Raw genomic sequence first — 12,514 nt, 5'->3', positions numbered from 1 at the left:
TCGAACACACGGGCGTTTTTGCTTTTTGCCTCTATCAGAAAAGCGGCCGCTGCGGCCGGGAATCGAACCCGCGACCTCGTGCTCAGTAGTGCAATGCCTTAGCCACTGAGCCACTGCGGCGGGTTGTTTGAAAGATTGACTGAAAGATTGAATGCTGTAGTGTTTTCTCTGTCCACTTTTCGCCCATCCTGCGCCATTTGTTAACCACTCATTTTGTTTTATTAAACCCAATTGATCTCATGCTCCGGTGTCATCTCCATAAGCTGCTTCGCATCTAAAAGCAAGTTTTAGGTACGTTAAGATAATTTCTTAAGAGGACGCAATAGTTGGAAGGAAAACAGGTCAGCCTTTAGCACTTGGATCAAGGCACAGCTATTTTGATGGCAGTTAAAGACGGTGGTGCCATCTATATGCAGTATGCATTGAGGAATTAAAACCGAGAGGAAGATCATTTGTTAAATTAAAAGGAGCAATGGGCCCAAGATCGAGCCTTGTGGAACTCCTCTAGTAACTGTGACAGGGTATGATATTCCTGTAGAAATTAATGTCTGTTGCATGATTAGTAGACGGCTTCGTATCAAGTTATGGCAGGACCTGTTACCCAATAACGCTCAAGCAAAATGAAAAGAACGTCATGGTCCCTTGTGTCGAATGCTGCCGAGAACTCTAAGAAAACCCAGCAGCAGCGTCGCAGCGGTCAATGAACGATTTAATTTTGTCTGTTAGGCACACAGTCATAATGTTAGTCCATAGGACAGCACGAAAACATAACTGAGAAAGGGGGAGCAAGCGGATGTTTTTAAAATGGCGAAAAAGGCGGGTTTCAATTAGTTTTTTTTTAAACCTTATCTGAGAAGAAAAGGATAGATTTGGGGCGATAATTATGCATAAACCCCGCGAGACCATTTTTGAGTAAAGGAATATTGTTCGATACTTCAAATTCTTCTATAAATAATACGTATTTAAAAATTAAACGCGTATTTAGCCGTACCACTACTTCAGCCGTAAAAAATAAACACGCGAAATACGCAAGAAATAAAACAAGTGCAGGAAAACAATGAAAATGCGGGAAAGACACGGCGAAATATAAGGGTGTCCCAGCTATCATGCACCAAGATTTAAAAAAAGAGTAAAGGCGTAACTCGAAAGAAACCAGGTGCATAATGTTTGCAGTACTGTGAAGAAGCGGAGAGTAATTTTTTCGTTAATGAGACTTAATTAACTCATTGTAATTAATTATCTAACTCGAGAAATACTGTCCTAATCACTAAAGTGTCAATGGGGCACTTGTAGGTAACCACGAGGGGCATCTAACTGCGCTAGTTTCAGCGACAAACTAATTACGTACTCATTTATTTTGACTGATAAAGGAAACCCGCGAAATATGAAAAATACCACGTGACGGCGCCTCCGCACGCACCGTAAAGCAACGCCCTCAAACAGGCTGCCTCTGAGTTAGCCAGAATGAAATAGACAAAAGAAACAAAGAAGAAATCGCAACCGAGTTTGTTCCTTATCTGCACACGCGTCCGGCGAATCTTGCTGCTGCTGCTCCTTCCATGCATGCTATTATCAAGGTGATGCGCTGTCTCTTCGGGCGGGTAACACGCGAAGCAGTTGCTTTCAATTAGCTTTGTTTGGGGACGCTGCTTTACAATGCGCGCGTAAGCGTCGTCACTTGGTATTTTTCATATTTCGCGGGTTTCCTTTATCAGTCAGAATAAATGAGTACGCAATTAATTCGTCGCTGAAAATAGCGCAGTTAGATGCCCCTCGTGGTTACCTACAAGTGCCCCATTGACACTTTAGTGATTAGGACAGTATTTCTCGAGTTAGATAATTAATTACAATTAGTTAATTACGTCTCATTAACGAAAAAATTACTCTCCGCTTCTTCACAGTACTACAAACATTATGCACCTGGTTTCTTTCGAGTTGCGCCTTTACTCTTTTTTTTAATCTTGGTGCATGATAGCTGGGACACCCTGTATATCCAGGCTCTTGCCCGTAACGCCCAGCTGCGACAGTGCTGAACGCAACTAGCTGCAGATCATTTGAACGGCTGATCGGCTGAAAGGGTCCCCCTTCCGCCGTGTTGCGACGTTCAGCCGTAACGCACATTTAGCCGTAGTGAGACTCTCCGCCGTGTTGCGACGTTCAGCCGTAACGCACTTTTAGCCGTAGTGAGACTCTCCGCCGTGTTGCGACGTTCAGCCGTAACGCACTTTCAGCCGTAGTGATACTCTCCGCCGTGTTGCGACGTTCAGCCGTAATGCACTTTCAGCCGTAGTGAGACTCTCCGCCGTGTTGCGACGTTCAGCCGTAATGCACTCTTAGCCGTAATGCGACTGTCCGCCGTAGTGAGATAGAACCGTTACTTGACGACTGGCAGCTGCCACCAAAAGCCAAAGACCTAGAACCGCTGCGCTCGGTGCACCTAAAGAATGAATCGCGAAGGCGCCGGAAGCGAGGCCCTGCGTAGTTGGAACTCGCCGCCGATCGACACAATCGCAGCGCCCACATGAGTTCTGCGCGACAGCCAAAGCCTTCCATCAGGAGCGGTTCCGGGATAATCCAACCGGATTACGTGCGCAGCCGCATGGTACGTCCCGCACTATTGGAAACCGTTGCCAGATGCCTGAGCATCTCTGTTCGAGGCAGCTGCCCAGAAACTGATTCGATGACATTTCGCGCGCGGAAACTTGGGCACGGTGGTACTGGTATGCCTCCCGCATGTTTCCCCGCGCAAAGGAGACGGGAACGCAGGAGAAGGATGCGGACGGGCTTCTCCCGTGTTGCCGTACCCTTTGCGCGAGGAAATATGCGTAAGGTATGCACGTTGCTTACATTTTTTGCGAAGGCGCAACGTCGCGTCCCTATCGGCGTTTAATGGATACGTGAACTTTGTCGGTAAGTGCGTGAGATCCCCGCACGTTGGGTACGCGCAAATGCATTGCCCGATGAAAGCCGATGTGCACTAAAAAACTTAAAAAGGGCGACTGATGAACGTGCCTCCACGGATTGGATGTCAATAAAAACTGGTAACGTGCCTTCCTCGCACCTCGACTGTCGCAATGCGTGGGGGTTCATCCGACAGATGCGAAACCGGAGACAAGGAGAAGCCGATTAACGCAACGACTGCTGCAAAGGACAGGGTCTTCTTCATCGTGCGGTTGCGCGCTCGTGCCAACGCCGCACGTGCCCTGCTAATCGCAAGATCACTGTAAATGAGTGGCAATTTTGCAGGTACCAAGACGATGCGATGGTGGAGAAGGAAAATCTGTTGCCCACGTTTGACGATCTGTCATTATTATTAGACCATGGTCACCGAACTGCTATGCACGTTATTCCGATACCCAGGGACATGCACCCAGGTCGTCTACAACGCGGGTCGTCGACAACACCGGCCCGGCTTCTTTCTACAAGTATGCCCAGAAGAAGACACTGCACGCTAGCGCACTCACCCCGTACACGCGACTACAGCCATCCAAGCGAACGGCACTACTCTCTGCACGGCTACCTTCCCCGCCGCCTTCCTCCCCGCAGCCGAAGAAGCAGCCATTGCTCTGGCAGTACCACACGCCCCTCCCGCCTACATTAACCGTGCTCACAGGCTCGCAAGCAGCTTATCAGCACTTTGCATCAGGAAGTGTATTCACTCTCGCAGCTAACATACTCTCTCAACGGCCGGAACTACCCCAGACGGGCATCCCTTCCTGGGAAATAGGTGGCACACACATGCCATCGCCCGCGACCTCATCCACCGGGCATTTCGAGAAGGCAGCGATATGCGACCCTCCGGTCCTGCGTCCCCTCCCGGAACGGTGCACCGATATTCCCCATCACCACGTAGCCCCCCTTTCCCCTTACCCACCCCTACCACAAGCCCACACCTACTACCATCAGCCTCACCAACCACCTAGCCCTATGACTGCTCTCGCTGCCGCGATGCCCCTTACACAACGCCCCACCTCGTGCTGCCTTGTCCCGCCAACTCCCCATACCCTGTCCCTCCTCCCTGGAGCAGTGGGAGAGCTTGCTGCGTAGCAGTCGGCTTGCAGGCCAGGAGTTCCTGATCTATCGGGCCAGGACGGCTGCGAAGGCAGGCGGCCTAGGAACCCTTCCCCATCCCCTTTATTTTAATAAACATTTTCAACATAATCTTCCTTCGTGTCTGACGATTTGCAACGATCATAACCACAATGCAGTAGTATCAATTCCATGTCGCAGTATCGGCAAAACTAGCTGTATTTTCGCAATACGGATTGAAATACCCGCCTGCAAATTTTCGAAACCTACTTTGTTGGTTGTTGATCATTTTGTGAAGATCTTAAAGAACATCTATAGTTTAGTATTTATTTGTTCTTTTCTTAACCACCTGCCAATTCTTAAATCAGATGTCTTGCTCCCTGATCATTTTGTACAGAACATTCATTGTTTAGTATTTTTTTGTTCTTTGCTACGAAAACCAACAGCCGCCTGCGGACACGTGGAGAGCCAGTTGTCATCTGTACCAAATGTGTATGTTAAACCCGGAATTTTTTTATGTTAGAACGACAGTGAATACGCAACATCACTATAAACTGTGCTGCAAAACGCACTTAGTGAGGGCTCCAACAATGAAATGTCGGTGCAAGTAAACATTGGTTAACTGCAACACGAGGGGGCGGAATCGGGATTGGATAAAATCATTCCAGCATCGATGGTCGCGCCTAAATTCTTCTTCATGGTTTCCTCGGAGGACAGCGCGCATGCTTGACTGACTGACGTCAAACTGCGCATTTTTGTGTTTTCGTTTCCTTTGCGCCACGACTAAGGGGGACCAGCAGAAGCACGCGGTCAAAGGTGTGCACCAAGGGCGAGAACGCCAACAAGCAAGTGCCACTCACCGTGACATGGTGCGTCTTTGGGCCAGAGGCGCAGATAGGCTGTCGGGAGCACGCTGCAATGTGAGCCACGAGCAAAACACAGAGCCCGATGGTCGCACACTTTCCCAATTCACCAGCGGCGGCCGGCGCACTTGCCACACCACTGCGTGCCGAATCGGAGGCGACACTCATCCCAAGAGCATCCACGCTGGCGGCCTTCGGTGCCGCTCCGATGCGAGCATCTTGGTCGCCGCCGCAGGAGTCCGCTTCACCGCAGTGCTCGACAGGGGATGGAAATAGCAGCGCGATCCTTCGACCAGCGCGGCTGGCGCGAACGACGCGCACAGCGGACGGCACGTTGCTGACGCTCGAAACAAAAGGGAAAAGGCGCGGAGACGGATGCGAACGGCTCCGCCGTTCACTCAATGCCACGCTCTGACGGAGGAAAGCCCGCGGCCGGCGACCGTGGGCTCCCCCGGCCGCCGCGGTTGAACGGAGGCCCCGCAGATGGCGCCACCGGCAGCGCAGCCCATTGGCTCCGCTCGAGGCACGCGGGAGGCACGTCAGCCGCCCAGGGTACCTGCGACTCCTCGCGCCCCTGGGAAATTTCGTGCGTCTGTGCGCAGTCATCGTGTGGCGCAGTTGAGTCTGTGCCGGGAAAAATGCTCTCTTTTCTATCAAATGTGGGGCTATCACCGACGGGGCCCATTTGGTCGGCGATGGTGTGGCTGTTTCTGGGAAAACAGCGCGAAAACAGCGCGAGAACACGCGATACACGAGTGGAATACCGTTTTTGCTTCCCGTTCTTTGTTTCGAGTAACTACTCCATCCAATATCCGTGTTTACACGGTGTATGTTTACCCTATATAGCTTTCTAATGGGTCAGGGAGTGGTTGTATTTTTGTATTAGTTGACTGTAACCTTCCCGCCAAACTAGCTGCAAATCTATAATCGACTGATTTGATTGATTGTGGTGCTTAACGCACCGACGCTACAAAGGCGAGTAGGCGCGCCGGGGTGGGGGACTCCGGATTAATTTTAACCACCTGATAATCTTTAACGTGCGCCGAAGTCTCGCACACACGGGCGTTTTCGCTTTTCGCAACCATCAGAAAAGCGGCTGCCGCGGCCGGGAATCGAACCCGTATCCTTAATTGGGCTCAGCTGCACATCGCCATAACCACTGAGCCACCATGGCGGTTCCAATAATGAAAAAAAATAAGAATTTCTTTTTAAACTTCAAAGGCACATGAAACTGCCTCACCCTTGTGGTTTCGAAATTACTAAAAAAAAAAAAGGTGAGGTATAATTTTCACTTCGGTAGTGGGGGTCAACGTAAATGCGATGAGCAGGTGGTGGCAGGCGATGAGCAGGCGATGACCACTGGAGGTGGTTACTCCTCTAAGTAAACTGGTCAATCGTTGGGATCAGTGCGGCAGGGTCTGCGCTCACAGTCCGGTCCCAGTTGTGGCAGATTTGTGACGACGAACTTCACCCCCTCCCGCCACAGTACTCATCTGCCTTACTGACACTGTGACGCCGCGTTTTCACACACGCGCGGCCCAGGGCTAGGCAGGGACAGGCGTACCGCAAAGTGGGTGATGCACAGGCCACGGATGCCGCTATATCTGTGATGTGGTCGGTACAACACAGCCGCAAAAGAAATATAGCACAATGCAGAGAGCTGAATCGCCCACAGATATATTGACGGTAGGTATTGCTCAACAAGGGAAGCCGGGGGAATACACTAACCAAACGTATCTGAATTACACGAGGTAGCCGTTCACGTATATGGCCGTATCAGTTGCTACAGTAAACAAACCACGTTAACTGGCATATATGTGAAAGCGGGAATTTCGTTCTTCACAAGAAAACGTTTCGCGAACACGCTGCAAGACAGCGCGGAAGAAAAATATATGGTCCCCTGGGATGTTGCACAGCGACTTCTTAGCTTTCCCATACGTACTCGTGCCACGTCACTGTACGCCTGTATCCTGTACGCCCGAAAATACAATAATGTTCAACCATTCTAACTAAACCGCCTGTTAAATCGCACACAGGGCATTCTCGGCCCATCCCGCCAAGGTTGGGCAGGAAAAGAAGAGAAAACCGACGTGGGTAGGGTACCGCGTCGCTAGCGCGCGGTTCCGAGCCAATGGGAGGAAGTAGCAGTAGTAGTAAAGTCCTTTATTGGGAAGGGACGGCTGGTTGGCCAGAGGGGGGAAATGGGGATAGCAGGGAGGGAGGATTAACACTTTTTGAATCTTCAAGGGCCGTAGAGGATCTAATTGTCCATTGAGGATCTAATTGTCCAGTTTGAGGGACCAAATGGGTTGTAGGCCCCGGCTCACACTACTCGAGCCAGACCGCTCTCAAGGGAAAAAGTGCCTAGCGCGGCAAGGAATTGGGGGTCATGGTATGAGGGATTAGCTGGTGAATAACCATTTGGGAGTGCATTTCCGATAATATATCGATGGTCTGAGAAGGCAGTGCAGTGCCAGATTAAATGGTTTAGGTCCGCAATAGAAGTCGCTGAACAGTGCGGAAAACGTGGGGGTAGTGACATCCCAGGGTGAATCCATTTGTATATTCTGTGAGGAGTGACAGCAGCGTTCGCCAGAGTCTTATAATGAAAATTTCGGCTGGGCGTGGTAGGAAAGGGGCATTGGCGCGCGTGGCGAGCGTGGTCCAGCTGCAGGCGAAAGGAGGTGGGCGAAACAGCAGCAGGGGATTGGTCATCCAGCGGAGGGGTTACGAGAAGGCTTTCCCTAGCCACAGAGTGCACGGTCTGGTTGCCATGTCCCTGCATCATTTGTCCAGGTATCCATGCCAGGCAAGTTTTACTGCCATTCTGAGCGAGTATGTTGACCATAGCTTGAATCTAGTGGACAGTAGGATGGTCAGAGAAAGCCTTGTTGAACTCGTCAATAGCATTTTTGGAGTCAGTGAGAATACGAATGCGGGTAGGTAGTGGAGAAGAGACGTTGTAGGCAAGATGGTCCAGTGAATGGAGGTCCACGCAGTTCGGCTTCAGTGGGAGACGGATAAAGTATATGTTTCGTAATGGAACCAACAAATTCGGGTCGTGCTGGACAATGCCACGCAAGGCCCATTTGGTGGTGGTCCGGGCTGGCATCAGTAAAGATGTCAGTTTCATCTGGGAGCTTCTCCCCAGGATGCGACAAAGGGCTTTTTGGCGAGGACACCTCCTTGCTTTGGGAATGCCAGGTCGCTGATGTGGCGATGTCAGAAGTAGCCTTTCCCAGGGGGCAGGCGGTGCCGGACTCAGTGGTGGTGGCAACATTGTTCGAGCATCCCACGCTGCGAGCGCCGCTCCCTGACCCGTAAGAGATCGACGTTGTTCGTGTTGGAGGGCAGCTTCAGAAAGCAGGGCTTCCACAGGAGGCAGAGGAGCCGCCTTTTCGAGGGCATCTATACGGGTATGTCGCGGCAAACCAGTCATTGTTCGGAGCGTGGCCCTGTGTAGTACTGCTAATTGCTTCTTGTGACTGTTTCAGAGGGTATATACAGGGGTGCCGTAGAGAAGGCGGCCTAGAGCCACTGCTTAATCCAAGCCGCTTGTTGGGCCCCTCCGAACTTATTTGACATTCTAGAGATTATATGAAGCATTGGCTTCCAGGTACCTCGAAGTTGCTTTATCCAGCACTGTGCGCTGTTGTGACTGGCCAATGGGATACCGAACAGTCTAATTTTGCCGCGCATAGACCTAATTGGTGTGTCAGACAGACAGATGGTGTGGTGCATATCAGGAGGTATCTTATGCCGTCCGTGCACCACCAAGAACTCTGTTTTTGCAGGAGCCAAGTCTAGCCCTAACGTTGGAAGGTTCGACGTGCGGCTGTGAGCTGCGGCCTGCAACTCAGTGATCATGTCTTCAGTTGACGTGTAGTCTGCAGCTTCGGTCCATACAGTAAGATCATCCGCATAGATCGCGAAGCGTGCAGCAGAATCCTTTTCTAGTTGCCGTGCTACACGGGCCATTGCCAAATTGAAAAGCGCAGGTCCAAGGATAGAGGCTTGAGGCACGCCCCTGTCCAGGTAATAGGTCTTGGGCTCCATCCCGGGTGCGTGGCGCTCAGACCTATGGGGCGGTTGTCTAGAAAGGACCGGATCCAGTCTTGGGCTCGCTGGCTTGGGAACGCTTGTGCCAATTCTGTAAGGATTACAGTTTGGCTCACGCGATCAAATGCTTTACGCATGTCAATGGCAAGGACATAGTCGGGGTTGCCTGCTGTGGAAGTGCAATTGATCACTCGTCGCAACAACCATAAACAGTCGTGGGTACCCCGGTGTGGCCGGAAGCCAGTTTGTGACGGGTGGAGCCATGGCCGGACGTATTCTATGTAGTGTTTCATGCGATTATTTATGAGACGCTCTATGAGTTTGCAGATTGTTGGTGTCAAGGAAATGGGCCGAAGGTTAGTCATGTTAGAGGGGTCTTTGTTAGGCTTTAGAATGGGATGGACGAGCGTGAGCTTGAGGTTGTCCGGAACGGTCCCTGTAGCCCAAAGGTCATTGATAACGTCCAGAAGTACTAGGTGGGTAGCTTCATCCAGGTTGCAAAGGTGCTGCCAAGTGAGCCCATCATGGCCCGGCGCCGAACGTGGTTTGCCTTGGTGGAGGGTAGCCTGGCGCTCCGCAAAGGTGAAGGGGAGATCTAGCTCCTCAACAGGCTCCGATACTGGTATGTTGGGTAGAGGGGGATCAGGAGTGAGGGAAGCGTGGGGAAAAAACGTAGTTATGAGCTGCTGTTCCAAAGCTTCAGGGGTGTCCTTTAGAGTGAGTGTGGAGAACAGAGTAGACTTATGCTTGCGCTTGCCGGACATCCCACGGTACACCTGCCATAACTTGGAGAGGCCGCGTTGCCTGCCGAGTCTTGCGGAGAGGCTGTGCCATTGTTCGTTGGCGAGCGAGCGTTGGTATTCCCTAATTAGCTTGTATTGTTTTCTCATCTTGAGGAGATCACGGTGACGTTTCTCATTAGCAAGGTACCGGGTGGTTAGAGTTTGAGCTCTCTTCCACAGGTTCGCCATGTGGGTGTCCATAGCCGGGGTTTTTGTCGTCACAGTCAATGTATTCACCAGACAGATCTTTGGCTTCCTGGAAAGTAGTAATGATCTGTTTGAGTGATTGAGGCGTGGACAAAGAGGACATGTGGCGGTAGGTTGGCCAATTGATTCGGGGCAGGCGCTGGCGTGTTCAGAAGCGCTTTCCGTTAAGAGTGATGAGAATAGGATAATGATCGCTGCCCCACGTTGTTGTAAAGGGGCTCCAGTCCGTGACAATGCCAGGCGAAGCTAAAGTAAGGTCCGGGGAGGAGTTCTGTTGCATGGGATGTAGGCCAATCCACGTGTGTTGCATAGGATCATTGATGATAATGAGGTTACAGTCTTCCAAGGTTTCCTCGAGGCGGGTACCATGGCCATCTGTTTAAGCGTAACCCCAGGTCGTACTTTTGGCATTAAAATCCCCGTCGATAATTATCGGTGTTCTGGGATATTTAGATACCAAGTGCCGAAGCCAGTTGTACGCAATAGATTTTTGAAAGCCAGTTGCTGGTCTGTAATAAACCGAGGCTGCAATCAGTGGCTTGCCGTCCGGGAGGCGAAGGTGGACGATGACAGCCTCATGATGTTCAGAATTTCGGCCAGGGACAGAAATTTTGTAACAACCCAGGTCTGATATGACCAGGACCACCGTTTGTTCAATAATTAAGGGCATGCAATGTGGGCTACGGCCTGGGCCCCTTCTCGTAATTGAAGGTTCTGTAAAAGTCGTAAAGCCATAGACGTGAGGAGTGACCCGCGTTTCCTGAAGTAGAATTAAGAAGGGTGAAATGTGAGGAGTGCGGTTTGAAAGTATGGAGCTAGTTTGAGTAAAACTACAGCAGTTCCACTGTAGTATCTTAAGGGAGTGCTTCATTGAGTCAGCGCGTTTCTTGGTGCAACCTTTCTAGGGGGCGGTTCAACCTCGTTGGGCAGTCCCGGGAGTTTACTGGTGATTAATTGCAGCATGGCCTTTGTTTCCGAGGCGTAACTGTCGGAAAGAGTACGGAGCCTTTCTATATCCGTTTAGCGTTCACGCCGTTCCTGTTGAAGATCCGCGTGGATGAACTTAAGGATTTGCATAAAATCCAAACTCTCCTTTGGATGCTGTTGAGATGTCGGGGTGCGCTTATTGCTAGCACTGCGACTGCGGCGCTGGGTCGTCGAAATGTTCGGGCGCACACGTTGCGCTGATTTCGGAGGAAGCTTGGATGAATCAGTCTTTCGTTGTAGCTGCGACTGGTGGCAATCGGAGCGTGGCAATCTCCTCCTTGAGTTGCGCGTTCTCCTCTCGCAGCTGACGGAGTTCAGAGCGCAGGCTGTCCAGCTGTGCCAAAATAGCCTCATTAGTAGAGGTCGTGGCTGAGGTCGCATCTGACTTCACAGTTTGGGATTGTATCCCGCTTTCTAGAGCAGATTTCGATTGTCCACGTACGCAGTCCGCCCAAGAAACCCCGTCCTGAACGCACTGAGAGTGCTGTCGCTGGATTGCCTTTCTGCTGGCACACTTCGGGTCCAGGGCCAGGTGGCCATCTTCTTTACAGGCCACACAGGAGAGCGTACCTTCACAAGGCTCTTCCTGATTGTGCGTGCGCCCGCAGTTTCTACAGACTGGTTGCTTGGGGCAGTATTTAGCCATGTGTCCGATGTTATGGCAGTTGAAGCAGACCATTCGTTTAGGGGCGTATGGACTAACCCGTACGATGGCCATGTAATATTTGACCACTCGAGGGAGTGTAGGTGAGTCGAAGGTGAGGACTGCTGGATTGGTCTTTCCAATGCGTTGGACAGCCAAAATGTCCGCCTGCTCGCAGCGAAGCCAGTGAAGGATTGTTTTATTCGAATCACCTGCTTCAACTGTGATAACCCCGCGGGATGTATTGGGACGATTTGGAGACGCCTTGATTTCAACAGGGACGATGATCTCTTGGGAGTGATGCATAAAGCGGAAATGAGTGGTAGCCGTTACCTTGGAGGCATGTGCAGGATCGTACACAGTCAGTTGGATGCTGTTACCTGCTACATCATAACGATGAGCTGCGAGCTCAGCTAGTTCCGATGAGGGAGCTGATGCGCCGATAAGCATTGCTAGTGCGTTTTCGGGAATATCTTTAACACCTATTTTCGAGAGCGGTCTTAGCAAGAGCAAGGAGCGGGGCCTACTTACCCGATCTAGTCTCGTGATGGCCGTTTTCTTGTTTGGCTTGACACGTGTCCAGGTTTTCCAGCCGCCGGTTGGATCGTCGTCGGCTTCTTCGTGGTCCATTGGGGTAGAACAGCCTTCTTCGACGTAGTATTCATTACTGGTCTGGGTTCCCACTGGTGGCTCAATCATCGCGGGCTGTTGGGTGCCGATTTGCAGAAATGGAGGCCGGAGAATATTACCGGTGTGCGACATGAGCCCTGGCGCGAAAGGAACTCCACGAGCAAGTTCACCCGCGAGCCCCGCGGAGTAGCTGGCTCGAGCGCTGGCGCCGCGCCGATGCACGTAGGCTTAGCGGCAGCGATGCACAAAAACCATTATAATTGTCCAGTCTCTAATCTAGGGTGGTCGAAACTGGTATGTACCGGTAGCTGGTA

General features: G+C 51.3%; 1 protein-coding gene across 2 annotated transcripts in view; it reads right to left on the bottom strand.

The window, feature by feature from the left end:
- Positions 1–5,371, bottom strand: part of LOC144176059 (CD151 antigen-like) — a 366,885-nt gene extending 361,514 nt beyond the window's left edge. For both annotated transcript variants that reach the window (XM_077705182.1, XM_077705181.1), the window contains exon 1: positions 4,890–5,371. The gene's annotated coding sequence lies outside the window, so the exon portion shown is untranslated. The remainder of the gene's footprint in view (positions 1–4,889) is intronic.
- Positions 5,372–12,514: the final 7,143 nt, after the last annotated feature.

Source organism: Haemaphysalis longicornis, unplaced genomic scaffold, assembly GCF_048455015.1.
Source record: "Haemaphysalis longicornis isolate Haplotype H1 unplaced genomic scaffold, Haemaphysalis longicornis Haplotype H1 scaffold_3, whole genome shotgun sequence".
In the NCBI taxonomy this organism is placed as follows: Eukaryota; Metazoa; Arthropoda; class Arachnida; order Ixodida; family Ixodidae; genus Haemaphysalis; species Haemaphysalis longicornis.
The sequence above is the reverse complement of the archived record's forward strand: the minus strand, read 5'-3'. Positions and strand labels throughout refer to the sequence as shown.